The sequence below is a fragment of the Ceratotherium simum genome, chromosome 10 (assembly GCF_057802395.1).
Source record: "Ceratotherium simum simum isolate JZ-2026a chromosome 10, ASM5780239v1, whole genome shotgun sequence".
Classification (NCBI taxonomy): domain Eukaryota; kingdom Metazoa; phylum Chordata; class Mammalia; order Perissodactyla; family Rhinocerotidae; genus Ceratotherium; species Ceratotherium simum.
The window spans coordinates 17,747,887-17,773,845 of NC_141909.1; the positions used below are offsets into that span (position 1 = coordinate 17,747,887).

General features: G+C 37.0%; 1 protein-coding gene and 1 long non-coding RNA gene across 6 annotated transcripts in view; both read right to left on the reverse strand.

Moving 5' to 3' along the window:
- The window catches only part of GPC6 (glypican 6), a 1,052,395-nt gene that overhangs the window by 945,928 nt on the left and 80,508 nt on the right, over positions 1–25,959 (reverse strand). The gene's annotated exons all lie outside the window — the stretch shown is intronic.
- LOC147916067 (uncharacterized) overlaps positions 11,808–25,959 on the reverse strand; it is a 65,150-nt gene continuing 50,998 nt past the window's right edge. Inside the window, exons 2-3 of the long non-coding RNA XR_015553389.1 lie at positions 20,606–20,804; positions 11,808–11,962 (exon numbers count right to left, since the gene is read on the reverse strand). This is a non-coding gene — a long non-coding RNA (uncharacterized LOC147916067). The remainder of the gene's footprint in view (positions 11,963–20,605; positions 20,805–25,959) is intronic.

The following is a 25,959-nucleotide window of genomic DNA, read 5'->3' on the forward strand; positions in this document are numbered from 1 at the left end:
GTTGTTAAGAGAAGAAAAGTAAAAACACTGTAACATATAAAATTTCAATAGAATATTGGTTAGCATTTTTTTATATCAGTTAGCATTTAACCCAATACTTGACATAAATGATATACTTACCTAATGGCTACTGAATTTAATTCACTAATTAATATTTGCTTGAGTTCAAGTCATCTTTGACTTTTGGCACAAAAAACATTTGCAATATATTAGTATAAGGGAGAAAAAAATTAAAACTAGTGTCTGATATAAGGAACATTAATACTAAGATGAGAAGGAAAAATAAAAGTCACTCAATTTAATTCAATTCATATTTATTTTTCTGTACAAAGTGAAGAAGCATCTTTTAGTAGTAATGTAAGTATTCTTAGAAGATTGGTATATAGCAAAGGATTTAACTGAAACTTTCTAAACATGTTCCCTTAAAAGTTTTAAACTTTGACATACTTCTAGATCACATGTATCTGTATAAATGGTCTGCCTGGCAAATTAGTCATACATAGAATTTATATTCAAATAATCATCTTAGATGCTTTTTCTAGGGCATTACACATTTTTATCCTCAACATTTATTGTAGCTTGCAGAGAAAGACCCAATCTGTTTAATGAATAAGACTCTTCAGAGTTTGTGCACAAAGCAAAATCAATTTTTCTGAAACTAATTAGTATTTAAAACAGAACAGATTCTTAAAAATCTCTTTCATATCATATTTGTCAATGGCCCAATTTAGTAACTTTTATGGGGAAAAAAAAAATCCTAATATGTTCCGGGAGACTGCAAAGATCAACACACTCCCTAAATTTTGGCAGAAGATTCAAAGAACTTGTCAAATCAGCTCCTAAGTTGAGAGCAATTATCAGTGCACGTTAGATAGGAGTTTATTCATCTCTCTCCTGAACTAATAAAGTCCCAAATTATGTTGATGCCAGGACAATAACATAGAGAGCAAACACAATGTCACATCTCAGCCCATTTCTCCACCAAGGACTCGGTTCCTGCAAAATCGGGGCTAATGCTTTGATGGTGACTGACTGGAAGCATATTCACGCAGAATGTTATTTCAGACACAAACGGTGACATTAGTGACCTATACATTCTCTACGGAGGGAAAAAAAATCCCCCTGCATTTGTGACTCTACTCATTTATACTAAGCCTAAGGGAGAGAATAAAAGACCAAACTAAGAAGAAATGTGATTCCACCCTCTATTCATTAAATTTGTATGGGCTTTCTTTACTGCTAGAGGAAAACAAAGTTAGTATGACAGAATGTTTTATCCAACCAAAATCTGGTTAACTTTATATTTTTTGTAGTCTATCAAAAATATCACTAAAAGATAAAATATTTTCTAAAATGCTTTGATCAGAAATAGAAGGTGTAGTTTTTGTTTCTGAAATTGTTTCTGGGTGCCACGGTAAAATGCATCCAGTCACGTGAACACTACTAATGTGGAGTCTCTGACACTTGAATCAGAGCTAGGGTCACAGTTAAGCTCATACTCTACATGAGCAAAATTGTTACAAACAAATCAATAATGCAAGGAAGACGCCAGGAGGATTAGAAAGGCTAAAAAATGAAGTATTGAAAATGAAACATACAACTACTTGCAATTATAAAGGATTGTTATCCATTATAAAAATTCACAATTTACTTGACAAAACATTCAAAAACTTCTTTTTTTTCATTCTAAAACTTATCTTTCTCAGTTTATAATGGTCTGTTTCTAAAAATATAGAGATTTTATATTTATTTGTAACTAGAGGAACAAACCACAAACTGCTCATATTGGTCAATCAGGACCCACAGGCTGAAGAATCCACCACTGGAACTCTTGATTCACCTTCTTGAGCCCATAATCCAATTTCCTTTTTTGGATCATTCAAAGGAGACGCTTCTTCAAATTATGGTAAATGAAAAAATGCATTAAGAAATAAAAAAATAAAAAAATAAAGATTTCCAAGGTCAAAGAAGTTGTGCAATATCTGGATTGAACAGTCAAAGGGTTTGACAACAGCGGGGCATCTCAGAACCTTTACTTGGTGAGGGCATTGCGCATCCTGCAGAGAAGAGCCTGCAGCTTTCCCCACCTTGGTTTATTCATGGGACCTTGCTTTCGCGTGGTGCATCTCAGTATGGCTCATGTTTCATAAAAGCACTGGAAAGGCTGCCCTACTGTCCTCCCAGGGAAGTTTCTGGCAAGACTCAGTCAGTGAGAGCATTTACTACTTTCATATAATCCTCTCTCTCTGGAGTGAGCCTGAAGTGCAACACGGAGCTTGAGTGAGGATCACAGAAATAAAAAATAAAGATCAAAGGTTCCAGGCTGCAGGATGCCATGCAAGTGCATCATTTAAAAAAAAAAAAAACAAGAAGAAGAAGAATGGAAACCTGTAATGCCTAGCGCTTTTGTTAGGGTGAGCACCGGCATGAGAGAGCAGCAGACTTTAGGTTGAGACAATCCCAGTATTCAATATGCATTGTCCCTCATCCCCCTCATGACAAAAACAACGGAGAGCTTTACTTTGGTCACTGTAATACTGAGCATGAGGGTAAAATCCTTTCTCTACCCACGTTTTATGGTGGGAATATAGATTCACATTGGAACATATTTGCTAAGATGATGGAAGTTAACTAAATCTATCATGGTAATCATTTCACAATACATAAAAATCAAACCATACACTGAACACCTTCAACTTACACAGTGATGTATGTCAATCGTTTTTCAATAAAACTGGGGAAAAAAAGAAAACCATAACAGAAATCCAGAAAAACAAAGAAAAAGGAAATATTTCCTAATGCACTAGCAATATTTTGAAACATCAGGAAGACAGCTAAACTTAAAAAAATGTCACCACAGAACTTGAAGATGGTCAAAAATGGTGAAATGATTTCTTCCTGACCAGATGTATCAGCATAAATAAGTCCAAACATAGGTCATTTGTTTAATGCAATATAAGGCTATTTCCTAAATTAGTTAGATATTAAAGAATTCACTTTGTTACAACACAGTTATTTTCAGAAAAACTTGATGTGGACTTTTCTTTCATTCATTTCATGCTTCTGTAGATCCTCTTCTCTAAATACTCAAAAAGAATATCACCAAGTGAGTAATATTTGCTATGTCATTTTGTCACTTTTTAGCTACTGTACTTATCACCAGTGGAAAAATTAGGATAATAAATTAACTTTTATCTATCATTAATCTGTGACTAGTTACCCAAATGGGTAAATTGAAGATGTTAACAATGACAATAATATAGCATAGTTATAGAAATGCACCAACAGTATTGGTCAACTCTAGAAGAGTCAATGATCAATAATGGTTGGTCTTATTCTGGTTCTGTGAGACAGCTGCAGGTTTCTAGCTAAAGCAATAGAATGCCATTCAGATTTATGGATTTGATTTCTAAGTTTAACACTGGTTTTTATTATGACCTTGAATGAGACATTTAGTATATATTCATTGATTTTAATATCTGAAATAAAGATCATTACTGACTAGTATATCAAATGAGCATTATAAAATGGGTCTTTTAGGAGTTGGTCCTGGAAAATACTAAAATGCACATGGCAAAACATGAGTCCTTCCCAAAGCTGCATTTATTATATCACTAAATATATGCACATAATGCTACACACTATACAAAAACAACTTTCAACACAGCAATGCCTGAAATTTTCACAAGTAAAATCACACTATGGAATTAAAACCCATGTGGAATTCTTATGGTAGATTCAATTTCCATTTTCAGTGCACTCTTTTAGTCCTTTTATCATATTTCTTTCCTCACTGTTATCCTAATCTAGCAAAACAGATGTTCATGTATGCATTTAAGTCATCCAAACCTATTCATACACTACTCTAGGCACTGGACAATAAAGAGAAACAAAATACATGTTGTACCCGTCAAGGGGGCACAAAAGGCAAAAATATGATTCCTTACTACCCCTAAGATCACAGGGTAACACTTACTGGTTCTGTGTACACTTCATTTTGAGATGAACGTGACGATAGGGATTTTACACCATGGACAAGCCAACTGATGCGCTTCTTCAGTTTCCCTGGGAGTGCTTGAAGTTTTCTCTACATACCTAGTGATCTCTTAGCGGCTAAGAAGGATCCGGCAATTATAAATAGGAAACAATTATTAATTGATTTAGCTTTACATCCACTCATTTATGCTTTGCTGCACTACTTGCCCAATTGCTCAGATTAGATGCTAAAAGCAGTGCATGAATGTAAATGGACATCACAGATGTCAAATTTGGTGTGTTTCATTCTTCAACCCTTCACCTTCTCTTTAAAACTTAATGAAAAACAAAAATTAACTGCAGTGCTCTGACCACAAAGCACTTTGATGTATAGTGATTTACTTAGCAACAATTCAGCTTCATTTGTATGACACTAAAAGCAGTCATCCCATAAGGCTTTCTTAATCAACTAGCCCAGCAGCTTTCAATAAAGAGATTAACTACGGAATTTTAGAAGGGCACGCTGGTCAGCCCATTCTTATAAATTCCACATGAACCAGTCTTGCAAACTCGGGTGAACTTTTCTTTACCTCACTGAAGAATTCTCTGACATCCTCAGATCTCAGCAAACATACTAGATAAATGCATAGTAAGCTTTTTATTCTTTAAGATCTTGTACCAGAACATCACTTTAAAACCTTACATGATGTGGCAACATTCAATAAAAGGTAGGCTTATCATAAACATTATCTAAAAGAGTTTAATTTCTGAAATACCAAAGAAAATTCATCATAAGCTAATTTTACCCACAACATGGCCCAAATGAATTGATTATGGATTCAGTGTTTTTTAAATTTCCAATGAATTACTTTGCTCCCTTTCTTACAAAAGTTATGCAAATATATAACAAAACCTATTTATATTCATAATTTTAAGGGGGGGAGAAGTGTGTGCATGTGGTTTTAAAAATTCTAATTTTTATTCATTCACATTTTTTAATTTGTTTGGTATGAGATGCTTTTTTATTATTTGACATGTAGAGTAGGTTTAGTTCCTCTGCTATTATAAACCAGTGGTGAAATACTATGACAATGAGGCAATATAACAACAACAAAAAGAACAACAATAATAATATCAACAATCACTATGAATAACCACAGTAATGAGTGCATACTATGTGGCAGGTACTTGTTAACTTCTTCATATGCATAACTTCTCCAAATCCTCTCAAAAGCCCTATGACATGGTTTCACTTTCAATTTGCAGGTGAGGACAACAAGACCCAAAGAGACTAGCTGGTCCAAGGTCATACACCTAGAAAATAGGCAGAGCAAGGAGCTGGGTGTCCAGGCCTGACTCCATACTCAATGCTCTGAAAACCAAGCGTCCCCAAACATTTTGATTACACATCCCTATCAGTAAAATCATCTTGACCAGTTAACATCAATGGGTGCATTTTTATAAATTATTTTTATGTCCTACTATGCTAATAGATCATGTATATTTAAAAGTAGAAATAAAGGCATGATATTAAAATAAATATAATGGGATATCTCATGCATCTCTCATGAGGGGTGTGTACACTCTAAAGATACTGCCTCTAGTATAAAACAGTAAGGGTCTTTGCAACTTCTCCCAAATTCCTAGAAAATAGGCTTTTATGATAAGCGAAATAAATCAGTTAATCATTAACACTCAGAAAGTAAAGGTGGCAATTCATCAGTAATTCTGAATGATGCTGTTGGTCACTTGCATCATTCGGCTCAAAGTCAGTGGTGGCAACCAGAGAGCAACGAGGTGAAAACACCACACAAAAGGCCCAGGGATTGTCAGGCTTTTATAGTCCCAGCAATTATTGAATTAAATGGTCCCATTCAAGAGGGGGAATAGGAAGTGGGAAGATAGCCAAAAATGGTTGGGGCGGGCTGTATATATATATAAAGAATAAGCCACAATATGGATCAAGAGAGCAAGGTTATGGAGGAGGTAATGGAGCTCAAAAAAGATGTAACCTACTTTATTGATGAAACCAGAGACCTGGAAAATAGGGGCTGTCAGGCTAATCTTAGATTAACTGGCTGTCCTCAAGGGAGATAAGGCAGAAAATCCCTGACAGGTTTTAGAGAATTCAAAGAGAAATAATACAATCCAAGAGAAAGCATGCCCTGGAATGTAACAAGTCCATTGGGCTCTCTAATGGCATCCCTGCTGAAGATACACCTGGTCTCTCCCCAGCTCAGCCCACTCTGCAGGGCTTTCCCCCTTTGTATTTATTTTCCACTCAGAAAACAGAGGCTGGGCCATTCTGACCATAGAAGAACAACAAAGATTAAAGATTAGAATGGCCTTGATGGCAGCCTGATCCCTTCCAGGGTGTGAAATGGGAACTGGAAAAGCAGGCCTCTGGCTGAGTTATTTCAAAACTTTGCCCTGAAATGATTTTTTTTTCTGTTGCTTATAGTTAGACCATAGTTAGATAGTGAAAATTCAATTCAAGTCGTCAAATCCTAATTGACAACATCCTATGTGTAAGGCACTCTGCTGGCAGTAGAAAGAATTTGAAGAATATACAGAGAAGATGCAATGAAACCCCAGGCTATAAGTAAATATAAATAATAAATTAATAAAGCTAGGAGAAGAGGTAAGAGTTAAACATCAAAAGAGAGGAACAAACAAATTATTGGGAGATCAAAGGATGGAGCATTAGGCAGGCATTTGAAATGAGTATAATTTGTGACAGGTGGGGATTAAGGGGGTGAAAAGGCAATTTCAAACAGAAAAAAACTCGAGGAACAAAGGTGCAAAGGGTGGAAACAAAGGGTTTGCTAAGGAAATGTCAAGTAGTCTAGTTCAACTGGCACAGAGAGATCTGCTTGGAGATGAGAGGATGATAATTCTATGGGAGGTCCTGGGAAGTCATTATGAGGGTTTTGTATGCTGGGCTAAGTTGTTTGAGGGCAATGGAGAAGGCATCTTTTAGTTATAAAATCGACATGAGGCAAAAGGGGAAAAATGCAAGAAAGAAGTGTCTTGACTTTTGCAATCATCTGTGTACATTAGCACCAGGCAGGTATCCTAGTTCTAGAATAACTGCCATTTACATTGGTACTAATTAACAATGTTACTGGTAGGTATCTGGGGCACCCTAAACCAATTATGAAGCACTGGGCGTCTGCAATAAGAAATTTCAACACTTACAGGCGCAATGGTCTCTGGCCAGGAGCCGAGCAGATGGGACCCTCTGCAAGCACAGGGAACACATGGGAGTCAGCCAATCTAAATGAATGTGTTAAACTGGATCCACAGGCTATATCTCCTTGAGTTTGCCAGCCAAATTATTCTGGGTTATGTAAATGAACTGTCTTATCTTTGTAAAACTTTGCACTGTTTTGGAAAACTAAGCAAACTTATACATGTGCGGGTCAAACGCTGGCCAGTGGTAGAGAAGAGTTGTCATTATTTCACAAAACTAAGGAACAACAAATATCTGATATATGTATCTTTTTAATGGACTAAGTAAAGGTAAGGGAGACCTGTGAAAGAAAAAAAGTCCCATGTGTATCATTGACTGACTGGTGTCTACAGTATTCCTTCACACATATGTAGGAGAAGGCTACTAAGATTTAGGATAGGAAAAGTGATAAGACATTTTTAAGATTTTCTCACATATTTCCAAACTGCCTTCCTGCATGGTTGTACCTGAAAGTGAGAATATCACTTCATGAACTGCGATGTCCATTTATATAAAACAATAATATTGATAATTCCAGGAACAGGATTTAATGGGATTTTTCCTTAACTTTCTGCCATTACATGGTGTCATCCTTATTTCCTCTCTTCCTTCTACACCACCCCCGTCCAATCTTACAGTAAGACCTGTCAGTGCTACCTCCAATATCCATCTCAAACCCATCCACTTCTCTTCATAACCTTTGTCACCACGCTAGTCGAAGCCACCATCATTTCTCTCCTAGCTTACTTTCAACACCTCCTATGAGTCCTCCAGCTTACCCTTGTGTCGCTAGACTCCACTGTCCACCCAGCACAAGGAAACCACTTTAAAATCTGCCAAACTCCTCAGCACAGCCCATAAGGACTTCCTGATGAGGCCCATATGTCTCCAACCTCATCCCAAATGTCCAAGTTGACATTCTTCTGCTACAGCTCACCAAACTTTCTAATCCTTGAGCACACCAAGCTCTCTCCCATCTCAGAACCTTTGCCTTCCTTCCATCAGCTGAAATGATGAGCACTCTGCATGGCTGCCTCCTTCTCATCCGTCAATTCCCAGCCCAATATATCACCTCCTCATTGTTGTTCTTTAGCACATTACTCTGTATATTTCCTTCATTTACCATTATCAAAAAGGACCTTACCTGTCTTATTTGTTTAACTGTAAGTTGTCTGTCCTCCTCAAATAGAATATAAGACCCATAAAAGTAGTGACTTTGTCCTTAACATCATTTCTCAAGAGCCTTGAAAAATGCTCAACACATATAAGACATTTTAAAAAATATTTTCTTTTGAATGAATTATTATTAACTAAATGATATATCAAATTTACCAAAAACATTTTCACTGAAGTGTCTAATTCTAATTTTCCAACAGATATTTTAATCCATTTATTCTTTTGGATTAAAATTCCTTTTAAAAGTAATTTTTTTAAACTCCTAACTTCATAACTTGAGAAAAGGAGAGTTTTACTGATATAAACCTATATTCGACTAAAATATTATTGCTTTGAGTGTTCAGGACACTCTGATAGTCATTTTAAGCAAAGGAAAAATCAAAGGCAGCTGAAACAAACAAACAAACAATACAAGCATGAACTTGCAAAGCCTTTTTACTAAGCATTATGCAAAACTGACCACTCTCCCAAGCTCTAAAACTTATTCCACCTCTGAATGCCAATTCAACTGCCAGTTCCCAATGGGATGATGGGGTTCATTCATTCAACAATAATTTATTAAGTCACTACTGTGCACCAAGCACTGTGCATAGAGTTGGGATACAATAAGAAACAAGGTCAGATCCTCCCTGCCTGGAACTTCTGGTCTATTCAGGAGAAAGACAATAGATAAGTACACGATGAGAGGCCTGTGTCTGCCAGGGCCATTGTGAGGATAAAATGAGAAAACTCATAAAAATATATTAAGCACTCGGTAAACCAGAAGATGCTATATGTGTATGGGTGATTGTGCTGTTTCTTTGTGGAATACGGTGTCCATTTCCACATGCAGAAGATACAAGGAAGGAGAAGTATTGTAATCATGAGAGATTTTCAAAATACGGAATATGGGAAACAGTGGCATGACACAACGTGCATGAGAAAAATAAGTAGGAATAGTAAGACGGCTCCAGATATTTGAGAGACCATCAGGTAGAAAAGGAATAGATTCATCTGCGTTGTCTTAAGGATCAGAAGTAGAAACTAGCAAATGTAATGAGTCACTCTGCTAGGCATAAAGAAGAATTTTTAAATGATTCCCAAAGTGTAATGGGCTATTTCCAAAAGACAGTGAATGAACTGTTCATCACTAGGAAAGTTCAGGACTAAAGCAGTGGTTCTCATCTTTGGGGAGTAAACTCTTTGAAATCTCCTGGGAAGCTTAAACTATAAAATGGCACCAAGAGTAGATCTCCTAGCTCATCCAATTGCTCTCTCTCTGCCCTCCCAATACCACATCCACCCTATTTGAGAACCACTGAGGGGCAATTTTCCCCTCTACTACTGAGGTAGAACATTCCTATAGTTAACCTCTTGCTTTAAAAAATGTATTGGTATGGTAAAATATTGAATGATATCTAATCCCTAATGGGGAATGTAAAATCCATTAAATTCTAACATACTTATAAAATTCAGAGAGATAATCATTCATGGACAGTCACTAATGATGGCGATCAAGGAAGATGACTTTAGTTCAAACAAGCAAATGATTAAGCTTGAGAATACAAAATGTTAAAGGGCTCTAATTAATAAAGTAGCAAATTTTTCTTCTCAGTCTACTTTCTAGAACATAAATATGTGATTCATCCTTCTAGGATATAGATGAATGACCTTGACGTTCTAAAATTCAGCTAGGGCAGAAATCATCGCCTGGAAACCAAAGTATGATTCAAAAAGTCTACTGGAAACATGTCAGAGATACTGTCAAAAAGTCTTAGTGAGAGCACAATCAGCAAAGGAAGCTGAGAAACTGATCTGGATAGAGAGAAAATCCAAGGAAGGAAAGGAAAAGAAAACATCAATCTGAAAATCAGTAGCTTCTTCATAATATTATGAAATAGTAATGTTTAAGTTAGCAAAAAACAAACAAAAAGACTCTTTAGCGAGTCCTTTCCAAAGGGGTGCCATATAGTTACTAAGGGTAGCAACTGAAATTCAATTCTGTTGTGAATTTAGCACCATCTGAGGTTGCAGACTTCAGTCTTGCTTTGGGAGATGCAAGATCTATGATAAAGAGAAGAAAAATGGAAGCCAGAAACGTCCACTCTTCCCACTCCCACTATTCTCCATTTTCAACCTTGGAAAACATGACCAGAAGGGTAATCTAAACCCTGTAATCCTAAAGTACATTTATAGAAGAAATCTGTTCTCTTTGTTAACTGTAAAAACATTTCTCCATCAGACAGGCAGGCATTCAGTAAGTGTGCTCCCTTTCAACGCCAAGGGTATCTTTGACATCATTTCAGTCGATTTGATGCACTAATTTTGGTTAAGTGCACAAACTTTGGAACCAGAATATCTGGGTTCCAATAGAGGTTCTACCAGATCCTGTCTATGGCCTCAGACAAATTGTTTCATCTCCTGTACCTTAGTTTTTTTAATCAGTAAAATGAGGACAAGGACACCTAATAAATAGGTTTGTTGTGAAAATTAAATAAATGCAAATAAGTAAACACTCAGCACAGTGCCTGGCACAGAATAAGCACAATGCACGTGTTAATGAGTCATCACAGTGGTCGAGCTGCTAAACTAGTATTAAGTAGCTGTGTAAACTTGAACCCTGCGCCCCATATGGGCATCTCATAAAACATCTTCATGGAGTTCTCCTTCTTAGCTTGTACCTTAGTTTCTATGATAAATTCATGTCCGATATGCACTGAAAATCAAACTAAACAAACGCGACAATTTCACAGCAGGTACGTATATCTATTTTACTTCCGGGAGAAAGTGAATTAAGAGTCAGCATAACTCCACAGCTTTTAATTGAAGAATTTTGCCAATAGTCACTGGAATGGGACATACACTCTACTTTGTGGCTAACAGGATGGCTCCAGAGACCACACTGCATGTTGAACAAACAACAATTGATGTGTGTTTGGCATCATTAAAATAAAAGTTAACATGTTAAATACAGCAGAAAATCTTTGCATTGAAGGAGCTTTGACAGCATTTATCAGCTTGAACACTTTATGGCACCAGCGCAGCTTGTTAACAGGCGATGAAAGACAGCACTATTAAGCTCAGGGTGGTGCTGAAATGGTTTCATACAGCCCATACTCATTTTCCCTACCACTGAGTGAGGGTGCTCATCGAGAAAGGCATCACGTACAGGAGGTCTCTGCAGCACATCAGTATTGATTGTAATGAGGAAGATATTTTATTGCCACCTGGTGTTACAGTCCACACAGTAACCCACGAAGCTGTTTTGATTAATACATGGACTTACATAAAAAAGGACTTGTACAGCACTTTTACCTAACAAAGCTTCCTTTATAAATTCCAAATAAAACAAAGCTTCCTACAAATAGAGAAAGGATTACATTGAACTCCATTGTTTAGAATTCAAAAGCCAACCTTGAAGGCGGCAATGGATTAAAGCATCCTACCTTTCTGAAGTTAACGGGGCATCATTTTCATCAATAATTACTCCTCTTAATTGCAGCTCAATTAATTGTTGGTGCTAAGTAAAATTCTGAACTACTGGAGGACATCCAGATCTGTAGGAACAAATATTGCTTTGGAAAGACTATACGAGGAATCCTGTAAGGAGAGGACAAAGAGAAACATCTATACTTGGAGGAAAATAGCATCAGTGGGATAATGCGGCGTGTCAAACATGTCTTGTGCAAAGATCTTTCCAATGCACACACTTTATATAACTTTTCCGCCAATGGTGGCAACATAATCCAAACCTTTCCGGATAAAATCCCATACAGTACCAAGCACAGAGCAAGTTTGATTTTATGAGCTGATAACATTTGATATGTTAAACTGAGCCACTTTCTCCTACAATGAGGTGAAGTGACTTCGACAAAATTAGATTTTGATAGATTACTACAGAATCTTATTATTTAGAGGAAGATTTAAATCTTTTTCATCATCAATTAACATTTAGTAAGCACATATTGAGTGCAAGGCACTGTAATATGTGTTCTGTTCATATTCTTAGGAGAATAATAATTTATTTATCTTTTCACAATAGAATTGCAGAGCAGTTTAGAAGATTTGTCTGGTGATAAATAATCAGAACAAGTATAAGGAAGAAAAAAATGCGTATATAATAGGGAATGCCAGGCTCATTCTAGGGCAGAGGTCACAAATTCAAATGTCCACAGGGACTGGGAAGGCAAGCAGGTGCACAATGGGCTGGGTATGATAGTAGACAGAGGCAGGAAGCCACTGGCAAGCTGCAACTAATGCTTTTACGTTAGATAAACTGAATAACAATTACAAAAAAGGTCAGAGACCAATTTGTCTTATGATCCCACAGTCTCTACCACTACCAACTCTCCTGTAAAGAGGCAGGAACACTGGCTCTGATTTCAGCAAACTGGAACTTGAGGCTCATCTCTCCTGTAGACCAATTATGCAATCCTGTGCAAACTACTCAATCTTTCCAAGTTTCACTTTCCTCCTCTTCAAAAAGAGGACAATAACACATGCTCTGACTTAATAATATTGTTGGGAGGCCCAAGAGAAATGCCATGGATGAAAGAATTTGGTAAGCTTGAAGGGAACTCAACAATGTGAAGGATATTATTATGATAATAAGCCAGAGAATTATGTATAGTTAACATCAGCTAGGTATGAAATACCGTATTAGCTATTTATTATATTGTATAATATGATGGGGTATTTGTACTGCATATGTACACATTTTAGAAAGGATAATTACACTAGTTATTACTATCTAGAGAAACACCTGCCTTCTAAATAATTAGCCATGCTATTGGCATGGAGAATGTAGATGCCAGTAGACTGGATGAGTGATTCTAGAGATGGATCAATGGTTGAAAGAAACATTTGCCCTGGGGAGGAGAAAGAGAAGGCTGTATAACTAATTGTTCATTTACTTTTGGTCATTATATTTACTTTATTTGGGGGGTCAAATAACATTAAAGTAAAATATGCAATTTTTCAAGATGAATATCTGAAAACATTATAAGAAGCATAACTGATTTTAAGGGATGAGATTAATTTTTTGTGCAAGTCTTTTATGAAGAAATTCATAAAAATTTATTGAGAGACATTAAAAAAACCTAAATCAATGGCGAGTTATACATGTTGTTAGATAATAAGATTCAATACCAGAAAGATGTCAGTTCTCTCCAGATTGACATACAGATTCAATATAATTCCAAACCAAATCTCAGCAGGGGTTTTCCTGGACTTTGATTAGCTGATTCCATAATGTATACAAAAGAGTAGAGGGCCATGAAAAACTAGGACACTCCAGAAGAACAAGGTGAACAGAATACTAAGATTTTTATATAGAACTATAGTAATTAAAATAATATGCCTTTGCTACACATTCAGATAAACAGACAAATAGGACAGAATAAAGTCCAGAAATAAACATGCATATATTAGAAAACTTTATTTATGACAGAGAGGTACTACAGATCGGTGAGGAAGAGGTGGATTAATCAATAAATGGTGCTACAATTGGTTACACATATAGAAATAAATGAAAATGTGTCTCAACTTCACAAACAACATAAAAAGTCAAACAGAATATCTTATAATTTTATGATAAGGAAGAACTTCTTAATCAATACACAAAAAATTTATTATAAAAGGAACAGTCCAGTGAATACAATTACATTAAATTAAGGACATTCTGTTTGAATAAAAAATAAATAGAATGAAAAGAAAAGCCACAAACTGTGATATTTGCAGCCTAAAATATCAACAGAAGATTCACATCTAGAATATATAAAAACTGTTACAAATTGACAAAAAGGTAACAACCAAGGAGACAAATGTTTAAATATATGAACAGGAATTTTGCAGAAGAGTAAATAAAAATAACCCCCAAACACTTCACAGCGAATATTTTGGACAAAATTTAAAACTATAGCATCTGCTACTAGGTAGTATAGAAGTTGGTACAACCACTGGGAAAATAATTTGGCATTTTCTAATAAGGTAAAATCTGCATATCCTATGATGATAAATTAAAATTATATTTTAATCCACATATAAACCCTAAAAATAACTCCTGCATGTGCTAATCAGGAAACATAGTTATATGACACTGAAGCAGTGTCATAATATCAAAAATGTGAGAATCATAACTCTAATGCCAACCAACAGTACACTAGACAAATAAATTGTGGTATATCCATTCAATGAAATACTCTATAGCAGAGAAAATGAGTAAACTATAGGTATTAGCATGGATGACGCTTGCAAACATAATATTGAATAAAAAGTCTTAAAAGAAATCATTAAATATCACTATATAAACTTCAAAAACAGGCAAAACTAACAGAATGTTGCTTTCAGATACATACATATGTAGTAAAGCTATAAATAAAAGAATACAAGTGATTTACACAAAATTCAGTATAGGGTTTACTTCCATAGAGCTGTGAAGACAGAAGTGATCAGGGAGGGGGCACAGGAGCCTTTATAAGGTTCTGATCACGTTTTTTTCTTAAGCAGCATGTGGTGAACACATAGTGTTTGTCTTCTTATTACTACGTAAATTATACACGCATCTTAAACAATTTATGTAGATGATAAATTTCATAATAAACATTTTTTAAAGAAATGATTATCAAAGGATGTACAGTTGTGGTAGATGAAGAAATTACTAAAACTGCTAGTTGGGTATGAGCATATTTTGAAGCAGCAAGATGAAGTGAAGCATAAATAATATGAGTTACAACTCCATTCCTTCATGAAACTTAAATAATGAAAGAGAAAAATGAGGAAAGAACAATGCTTTTAGGGGGAAAAAGATGGTCTAAAATGTTTTCCATAATAGAAAAGCCTTCATTACTCAAATAAATTCTCCAGATATTTATATGCTTATATTAGAAGAGAAAAACAAACACATTTGCTCCAAAAGGTGATAAAAATCAATTCATATTTCTCATGTAAATTATATCCATAGCAAACCTTTCTCAATTTGATGGTGAATCATCCTCTACCAAGCTTCTTAAGAAAGAGAGCTAAAGGGCATCATTTTTTAAAAATATAATAAAGAGAACAATTTCAGTTTGGGAGATGTTAGTAAGAATGGATAATTTTCATTCACACAAATAGATAAGTAAAATTCTTTCCAAAGGACAGAATTGATGGATATATAACTAAACTTAGGCTACTTGGGACCTGAAAAAAATGCAATATGAAAGTATTTTTAGAAAGAAAGTAAAAAAGAGAGAGAAGAAGGAAGGAAGGAAGGGAGGAAGGATGGAACTTCAAAGTATACCACTCATCTTTAACAGGCGTAACATCCTACAGAATAACATATAATATTGAAACAAAGCCCAAAAATCCAATCTTCAAATAGTGGTTCCCAAGACTTCCTGGAAATACAATCTGTGTATATCTTATCAAATAGTTATTAGTGCTACACTCATTTGCCCATTAAAGAAACAGAAGAATTTCTCTTTCATAATTTATTATGAGGCCTGTAAAAATCAGGCTAATTCCAAAAGTCTACAACCCAAAATAGTGATAGAAGAGTAAGAAATATAATTTTAGGATGCAAATTTTTGTTTGAATATTAACTGCTTTGTTTGGGTTTATGTATGATTAGATATACAAGATTATATCTATATGTTGAGAAAGAAGCCAGTAGAGAAAGAAAAATGCAAGATGCAAGAGAATCTTTAGTCAGTAAAGCAAGTCCTAAATGAGGTGTTCAGAGACAACGGTATCAAGACCAAGGGTAGAGAGAAAAGAGCCAAGGTACCTGGTGAGAAAAGGATGGGTGATAAGGAAGAACAATTAAGTCTTTATGATAAAGCAGTGATTTCCAGTGGAAGAATTAGCAGCCCCACTGGGAGCATTTGGAAACCTATGAGGGCAGTTTTGATTATCACCATGACAGGTGGGCTCCACTGGCAATTAGTAAGTGGGGACCTGAGATACTGAACATCATGTAATGTGCCAGACATTCTTACATAATGAAGAATCACCTCACTCCAAGTGCAAAAAGCACCCATGCTAAGACACACTACCAGCCTTTGTCTTCCTTTATGATCATGCTGACTTTGGTGTTAATCATTGTGCAGTCAGATAATCAAAGCGCAACTTCCAAGACTCATAAAACTTCCACCTGTGCAGTAGATAATTTTAATGTTATATGACCTAAGCCTTCTTGAATTTTTCTAAACAACGAATTTATTTATAATTTCTTTATCTTACAAATTTAATATTATGCAACTTTTATAACAAAGATTTTATTTGTTCATTCCTTTATTTGTTCAGTTTAAGATAACCAGGAAAGAGGAAATGGCAGACTGATAGTGTTTCAGGAAACTCATTTCTGTTTACACATTTGCCTCTACTGGTAGCTACTGAGAGAAAAAGCCTGGAAGCATACAATAAGGAAGCCCTGAAAATATCAATAGCATACTCCACTCTTTCCTGCAAGACTGGTGATAGAGGCTCTCTCTGTGTTAAGCCATTTTTCACCACTAACTACTGAAACAGAGAAGGTCCACTGATAAAGTCTAATCTTAGGAACTTGGGGAAATAACATAAATCCCTATTAGCTATCAAAACTAATTTAAATAAGCAACTCAACTTTTTATATTGTAGCTGATCATCAAAGCCAGGAATTGGAAGATATCGTTTACAGAGTAGCCAACCTGTTTTTAATTGAATCATAAAGAAAAAACTAACCTTTTGTACATAATTATGAACATTTATATCCATTTGGGATTTATAATAGCTGCCAATAGTGACTAGTGAGCTGGTTTTCACTTTATTATCAAAAATGTTGCCTACATGCCATAAATTATCCTGCTTTTAGTTAGGATCATAAGATAAATTAGGAAAATATTCTCTGTGGGCAGTTGGGTTTACCACAAAACCTAGGGAATCTGAGTGTCTGAGTTTCCCTGGGGCCAATGTATTGAGGGCAATAAACCAACTCTTCAGTAACTATTTTTAGTTAGTATGTCCCAGGGTCCAAAGTTTAATGTAGGTCACCAAGAGAGGAAATTTTATAGGCTATTTTACTCAAGATAATTCTTTTAAAGATTTCCTCCAATGTTTAAAAACACACAACCATTTACCCTGGTTTCTGACCTACATATAGAACTAGTATCTGTAGCCCTGAGTTCTGATGACTATAACTGAATGCAAAGTCTACCTCCTGGCATTTCAGTGCTATCAACAGAAAGCACAGTGATATTTGGTGAACTTTTGGGGGAAATCCCTAACTTTTCAATATTAATGAGACACAACAATATTGAAATTAGGCCAATTAATAACCCTACAATGGCCTCTAAGTGTTCAAGTGAAAGGAAGAGTAGCACCTCTCTCACTTTAAATCAAAAGCTAGAAATGCTTAAGCTTACTGAGGAAGGCATGTCAAAAGCCGAGATAGGGGGCCGGCCCAGTGGCATAGTGGTTAAGTATGTGCGCTCTGGTTCAGCGGCCTGGGGTTCACAGGCCTGGATCCCGGGTGCGGATCTACGCACCGCTTGTCAAGCCATGCTGGGGCAGCGTCCCATATAAAGTAGAGGAAGATGGGCATGGATGTTAGCCCAGGGACGATCTTCCTCAGCAAAAAGAGGAGGATTGGCAATGGATGTTAGCTCAGGGCTGATCTTCCTCACCAAAAAAAAACAAAAAAAAGCCGAGATAGGATGAAATCTAGGCCTCTTGTGCCAAACAATTAGCCAAGTTGTGAATGCAAAGGAAAAGTCCTTGAAGGAAATTAAAAATGCTAATCCAGTGAACACATAAATGACAAGAAAGCAAAACAGCCTTATTGCTGATATGGAGAAAGTTTTAGTGGCCTGGATAGCAGATCAAACCAGCTACAACATTCCCTTAGGCGAAAGCCTAATCCAGACCAAGGCCCTAACTCTTCAATTCTCTGAAGGCTGAGAGAGGTGAGGAAGCTGCAGAAGAAAGATTTGAAGCTAGCAGAGGTTGGTTCTTGAAGTTTAAGAGAAAAAGCCATCCCCATAACATAAAAGTACAAGGTGAAGCAGCAAGTGCTAATGTAGAAGCTGTGACAAGATCTATCCAGAAGGAATAATTATCCAGATCTAGCTAAGATAATTAATGAAGATGGCTATACTAAACAACAGATTTCAACGTTGACAAAACAGCCTTCTATTGGAAAAAGATGCCATTTAGGACTTTCATAGCTAGAGAAGAGAGGTCAATGCCTGGCTTCAAAGCTTCAAAGGACAGGCTGACTCTCTTGTTAAAGGCTAATACAGCTGGTGACATCAAGTTGAAGCCAATGCTCATTCACCATTCCAAAAATCCTAGGGCCCTTAAGAATGAGACTAAATCTACTCTGCCTCTGCTCTATAAATGGAACAATAAAGCCTGGATGACAGCACATCTATTTACAACATGGTTTACTGAACTTTCTAAGCCCACTGTTAAGACCTAAGGCTCAGAAAAAAGATCCCTGTCAAAATATGACTGCTCATTGACAAGGCACCTGTTCACCTGAGCGCTCTGATGGCGATGTACGAGATGAATGTTGTTCTCATTCCTGCTAACACAACATCCATTCTGCAGCCCATGGATCAAGAAGTCATTTGACTTTCAAGTCTTATTATTTAAGAAATACATTTCGTAAGGCTATAGCTGCCAAAGATAGTGATTCCTCTGATGAATCTGGGAAAATTAAATTGAAAAGCTTCTGGAAAGGATTCACCATTCTAGATGCCATTAAGAACATTCATGATTCATGGGAAGAGATCAAAATATCAACATTAACAAGATTTTAGAAGAAGTTGATCCCAATCCTCACGGATAAATTTGAGGGTTCAAGATCAGTGTAGGAAGTAACACAGATGTAGCAGAAACAGCAAGATAACTAGAATTAGAAGTGGAGCCTGAAGATGTGACTGAATTACTGCAATCTCATGCTAAAACTTGAACAGGTGAGGAGTTGCTTCTTATGGATGAGCAAAGAAAGTGGTTTCTTGAGATAGAATCTACTCCTGGCGCAGATACTGTGAAGATTGTTGAAATGACAACAAAGGGTTTAAAATATGACATAAACTTAGTCGATAAAGCAGCAGCAGGTTTTGAGAGGACTGACTCCAATTTGGAAAGGAGTCCTACTGTGGGTAACATGCTATCAAACAGCATTGCATGCTACAGAGAAATCATTCGTGAAAGGAAGAGTCAATTGATGCAGTAAACTTCACGGTTGTCTTATTTTAAAAAATTGCCACAGCCACCCCAACCTTCAGCAACCACCACCCTGATCAGTCAGCAGCCATTAACCTCAAGGCAAGACCCTCCACCAGGAAAAAGATTACAACTCACTGAAGGCTCAGATGATGGTTAGGACTCTTTTAGCAATAAACTATTTCTTAATTAAGGTATGTACATTTTTTTAGACATACTGCTATTGCAGTAACAGACTACCGTATGGTGTAAATGTAACTTTTATATGCACTGGGAAACCAAAAATTTGTGTGACTCGCTTTATTGCAATATCCACTTTATTGTGGTGGTCTGGAACTGAACCCGCAATATCGCCCGAGTATGCCTGTATTTTGTTTGTTTTTCATATATGGAATAGGATACACACACAGACGCACACACACAGTAACCTTAATGGAAGAACAAGATAGAGTTGTCTTTTTCTAGTATTTAAAAATGTAAAACATGAGCGGTTATAAGTTTTAAGCATGCAAGAGCAGCTGAGAATTTGCTTTATGTCTTTAAACATTCAGTTAAATTATTTTTAATAGGGACTCAAGCAAAGAATCAAGATGTCTTCTGGAAGAAAAGCACAAGAAAGCAAAATTTAGTGGAATCATGTTAGAGAAAGAAAAGACCTAGTAGTTTGGGAGGACTGTAAATATGAATGGACAAAAAAAGATATTCTAGGGTCAAAATGGTGTTTTTCAAAGGTTGTTCTTTATATTTATACATATCCTCAAAGTTCTGCACTTTTTCCCCTGAACCTGTGGATCATGCAGTTCTACAGATCTTTTGCCCGGGCACAACATAGATTTTGACACCAATTTCAAGGTTGAAAATTTAGAAACTTAAAAATAAGAATTTGACTTATTTTTAGTTATTTGCATTCCATGCCATTAGCTAAGATATTTAAATACTTATCATTCAATTTATTACTTATGTATTTTTCAATCTGAGTCACTTCATTATGAGTACTGCCTACATAAGAATCTTTTCTCATGGCATACATGGTACTGTATGATAAATACATTTTACCTGTGTGCAGTATTCCATGCTGAGGAGACTGAGGCTCTGAAATGGTTACTCAACTGGGAAGGAACTGAGCCAGGATTTTAATCCAGGTCTTCTGATGTTAAGCACCTTTCATCACAACAGTTGTCTCCCTAATGAGGTTTTGGTCTGTTAATGAGACTGAAACATCTCTATCTTTCTCTATGCAATTGGTTTTATTTTCCTGTTAAATGAGAATAGAGTCAATGAACAAGTATAAAAGGAAATAAAACTACAAACCCAACCAAGAAGTAGAAAGTCTTACTCCTAGAGTATCTTCAGTGTCACACAAACCACATCATCCCAGCAGTCACAGTAAAGAAAGGAGTCCCAATCAGAGAAATTTTCCCACTAGAAGGAGAGTGATATGTACTCAATTTCCCCCCATAATTTATATGGACAATGCTCAGAGCAAAGAGAATGGTCACCAGTCACTTCAAGAGTAAACAGTGCTTATGAAAGGTAGATTTAAGTTAAATGCCTAGTTACTACATAAACATTGACTGGATTTCAACACATCAAATACTATTAGAAGGAATCCTACTTCCCTGTTATTCTCTGCATCTTAGAAAACCCTTTTCTGTACTCTTAACATTGTTCTTATCTAAGATGCAGAGAATAAAAAGCTGAAGATTTATTCTCAACTGTTTTGCCTAGTAAAACAACCCAAAAGTGAAAAACCAATAACATCCACTGTTTTTAGTGCAGGCTCAGAGTCTGACATGCAATTATATATACTTATTCCACAAATGACATTTGCTGTCTTCTTCCCTAAGGCAACAAACACTACACAGTATTTCCCTCACAGAAACACCTTCCTTAAAAATGTTAGCTGGACATTCTGTTTTCTCTTTTTTACCACCTTTCAGATTTTATGGATTAGAGTTGAAAAGTCAACACTTAAAAATAAACTGTGGTTTGGAAATGGTTATCTGTAAATATGAGTTCATTATTCCCCTTTGACAACCATAAGTAAAGTCAACAAAATATGTTCTGTCTATGTTTGACATAAAGAAATATTTTCCAGATGACCTGGAGATTATGGACTTTCTGCAAAAGCAATTTCATTGTAAATGAATGTATATGTACACATATGTAGGCATTCTGCAATCTGTAAATGGTTCTGCTCCAAAAGAGTTTGTTTATAAGTTTCTTCTAAAGCTTAAAATGTGTGTGTGCGCGTGCGCAGACAGAGACAGGGTTTGTTTTTTTTTTAAAGGTGTTCTTTATTTATTTTGTGAGGAAGATCAGCCCTGAGCTAACGTCCATGCCAATCCTCCTCTTTTTGCTGAGGAAGACTGGCTCTGAGCTAACATCCGTGCCCATCTTCCTACACTGTATGTGGGACGCTGCCACAGCATGGCCTGACAAGCAGTGTGTTGGTGCCCACCTGGGATCTGAACCTGGGCTGCCAGCAGCGGAGCGCGCGCACTTAACCGCTACGCCATGGGGCCGGCCCTGAGACAGAGATTTTTAACTATTTAACTTTTTTTTTTTTTTTTTTTTGTGAGGTCAGCCCTGTGCTAACATCTGCCAATCCTCTTCTTTTTTTGCTGAGGAAGACTGGCCCTGGGCTAACATCCGTGCCCATCTTCCTCCACTTTTATATGGGACGCCGCCACAGCGTGGCTTGCCAAGCAGTGCATCTGTGCGCACCCAGGATCTGAACTGGCGAACCCAGGGCCGCCGCAGCGGGCTTGCGGCACCGGGCCGGCCCCCTATTTAACTATTTTTAACAAATTTTTTAACTACACTTCTGCTGCTCCAACTATGGTCCCTGGACCATCAGCATCAGCATCAGCATCACCTAGGAGCTTGTTAGAACTAAGAATCTCGCTCCAGAGGCTCGCTCCAGACCTACTGCATCAAAATGTGCATTTTATCAAGATCCCAGATGGTTCCAGCGCACGTTAAGGTCCAAGAATCATCGGCCTAGACCTCTCAACCCCAAAGTCTCCCAGCGACTTCCCAAGTACTTTAGCTTAGCTTGTCTAAAACTGAACGTTATCTGCAATTGCTCAGAAGCCACTCCTCAACTATACACACAAGCTTCTATCTCCCCCATACGTCCTATTGTTCTCAGTGCACCAGCTTCCATCCAGCAACCTAAGCAGAGACCTGGATGCTATCTTAGACTTCTCTCTGTTGCTTGCCGTCTGGCTCCATGAGGGCAAAAATCACGTCTGTGTTTCTCTGCATTATGTCCTACCACCTAGTGACTTAATGAATATCTGTTGAATGAAGAAAACAAGCAACCATGTAGACACCTCCCGGCATCCCTCCTCTGTAGCCACACTGCTGGAGGCTCTTAATTACTCTCTCAGGCTCTGATTTCTTCTACTCTCAGTAGGAATCCTACATTGCTACCAGACTGATATTTCTAAAACACAAATCAGTTGCTCCTCTCCCATTCACACTCTCCATCATGCTTTAGAACTCTTTAAGGTCTTCCATAGCCTGAAAAATAAAGTACAGCGTCTCAGTACGGCCACTGTCTAGTCTTCTAGCACTATTGCTCACTGTCCCACTCATCTTACCCCAACCATATGCCCTGTGTTCCCTTCACTGAAGTATAAGCCACTTCTTGTTCCCATCTGAATTCTCAGCTCCTCAACTCAAGCTGGCAAAAACTGAATCCTTATTGCCTGTAAATATATAGTAATATATTGGGTTTCCACTTCTGAAAAGCTTTATTAGGCTTAAAAATACCACAATTCTTCATGAAAATTAAAAATACACACAAATATATTTCTACACAGTCATTAATATGAAAATCAAACACCTAACATAAATATTGAGGGATATGCTTCTGCATGGGCTAACTAGCTGAAAATTCTTAATATACAAATCCAAAGAAATCAGGTCTGAAGACACTCTCAATTTTTAGTGTGTTCCTAAGCATGGGAATTTTTCATTTCCCCAAAGATCTTCCTTAAGTCTTTTAACATAGACAAATGTCTACAAAATTTTAATTGCCCATTTGCTGCGCATGAATCCTTCAAATCTATTTTTTCCAAGTAAATACTGAGGTAGGTTCCATGATGGCTCCAGTTGAGTCTTAAAAGTAAATACCACTTTGGGTTCTCACTACAGTGGTCTCAAAACAGCATAAAACAGGGAGCCACCACTCAAGCTGTATAAATTGGAAGCGCCTGAACATATAGCTCCAAAACCTAAATCTCCCACCATTTTCACATCTCAGTGCCTGTTTCAGATTCATCTGCTCTAGAATACATTGCACACCCAAACCCCTCACGGAGCAGCCACATCCTCCACCACTGAATCGCCTCAACTCAGCTCAATTGCGGCACTTCCCACAAAAGCTTTTCAAGCTTTTCTTCACTTATCTCCAAAGTAAATTACCTACTCCCTCTTTCATGTTCTCATCACACCCTATAAAGACATCCATCATAGTGTCTGTTAACAAGTTATTCACACGTCTATTTCCTACTAAACTCTAAGCCCTTGCTTGGGTAGAGGGTCCATGTCTTCTCCATCTTTTTTCCCAAATACTTAGCATGGTACCTCACATTGAATAAGCAAACCTCTGATGTAGTAGCATTAAGAGCCATAGATGCACAATCTTATTGAAGGGGTGGAACTTTCCAAGCCCTAAGTGTTCTGACTTAAAATCAAGAACTGAATCTCCCTAGGACTTGAGATGAACTCCACTGAACCACGAGCTGGATACAAAATGAGACTTGGATTTGGAGAACAGGTGGAAACTGAGACCTGAGGCACAGCCATGACAACACAGTGAAAGGCTCACGCAGCAATGAGGTGGGAGGGAGGATGGCAAAGAAGAAAGGAAAAGGAAGAAAGGAAAAGTGTCAGCCAAGACCATTCTAACGAGAGGTCCTTGGTAAGATAAGGGCTAAAAAGCTGATGTATATCTCATATACACATATATCACATATTTTGCCCATTACATAGTAAATTTCTCCATATATAATATGTCCTCAATGAAGCTATCATAGATCTCTTAAGTATATAATGGTCACCATAACAGAAATATTAAAAAGGCAACCACTGATGAGTTGACTACTGAAAAATGTATACTACAAAATGAATTTAACATACATAATCTGACATAAAAATGGGATAAATAATCTATTTAATAATAGTCACAAAAACAGATATAAAATGTGGATCAACCTTTTGTATTGCTGGACCAATATTTAAGATCTATCCAATTCCAGCACAAAGAAAATGGAAAGCTATTTCACAATATCAAGTATAGTAGACTACAGCATTGCTACTCAAACTGAACTGCTTTTTACCAGAACCTGAGATAAGTACAAGTATCAAGAGAAAACAGAAATTTTTGTGACAAGTTGGCATTTTCATAACTACTGAATCTAATAATAACGTGCTTGTGTTTTCTTTCATTTTCATGAAATTGTATAAATTAATTTTATTGTATTTTATGAAAGAATCAATCTGCAATGGATTGGAAGGAGAAGGAAGAGCAGGAGAAGAAGGATGAATAGAAAGAGGATGATCCTTCACCACAGAGAGTTTGAGAAGCACTGCTCCACTAGATGAACCCCCCAGAAGCCCACCTAGTTAGTGGCAATACTGGTTTTACATTGGAAGTTGAAATGTGCTGACAATTCCAGGAAGGGAGGGAGGTAGAGAGGGACGAAAGGAAGGAGGGAAGGAAGGAAGGCAAGAAGGAAGAAAGGGAAGAAGGGAAGGAAGGAGGAAGGAAAGATGGAAGGAGGAAGGGGGGGGATAGAGGAAGAGGATCAATGCTATTTGCCTCAAGAGATGAGGCACACAATTAATAAAATGTGAACTGCTAGTGTTAAATCGGGCATGGGAAGGTTGAAGTTTCATTTGAATGACACACAGTCATTAAAGATGAGAAATTAGTTGGGGCTGGCCCTGTGGCGCAGTGGTTAATTTCACGCCTTCCACTCCGGAGGCATGGGGTTCGCCAGTACTGACCTGGGCACGGACCTACTCACCACTCATCAAGCCGTGCTGAGGCGGAGTCCCACATAGAGCCACCAGAAGGATGTACAACTATGACAGGCAACTATCTACTGGGGCTTCGGGAAGAAAAAAGGAAAAAAGGAGGAAGATTGGCAACAGATGTTAGCTCAGGGCCAATCTTCCTCAAAAAAAAAAAAAAGATGGTAAATTAGCAAACTCTAACGCGATGTGATTCTGAGGGAGGGAGTAGAATTTGGTACTTCAGCTGCTTTAGACAGGGTTACTTCATCACAGTTTTAAATAGACTGTCCAATATAAGCATAAATTATCACCCCATGAAACTTTGATAGACTGGATACTGACCTGGAAATTAACAATCAAGCTTATTGCAGAAAAAATTT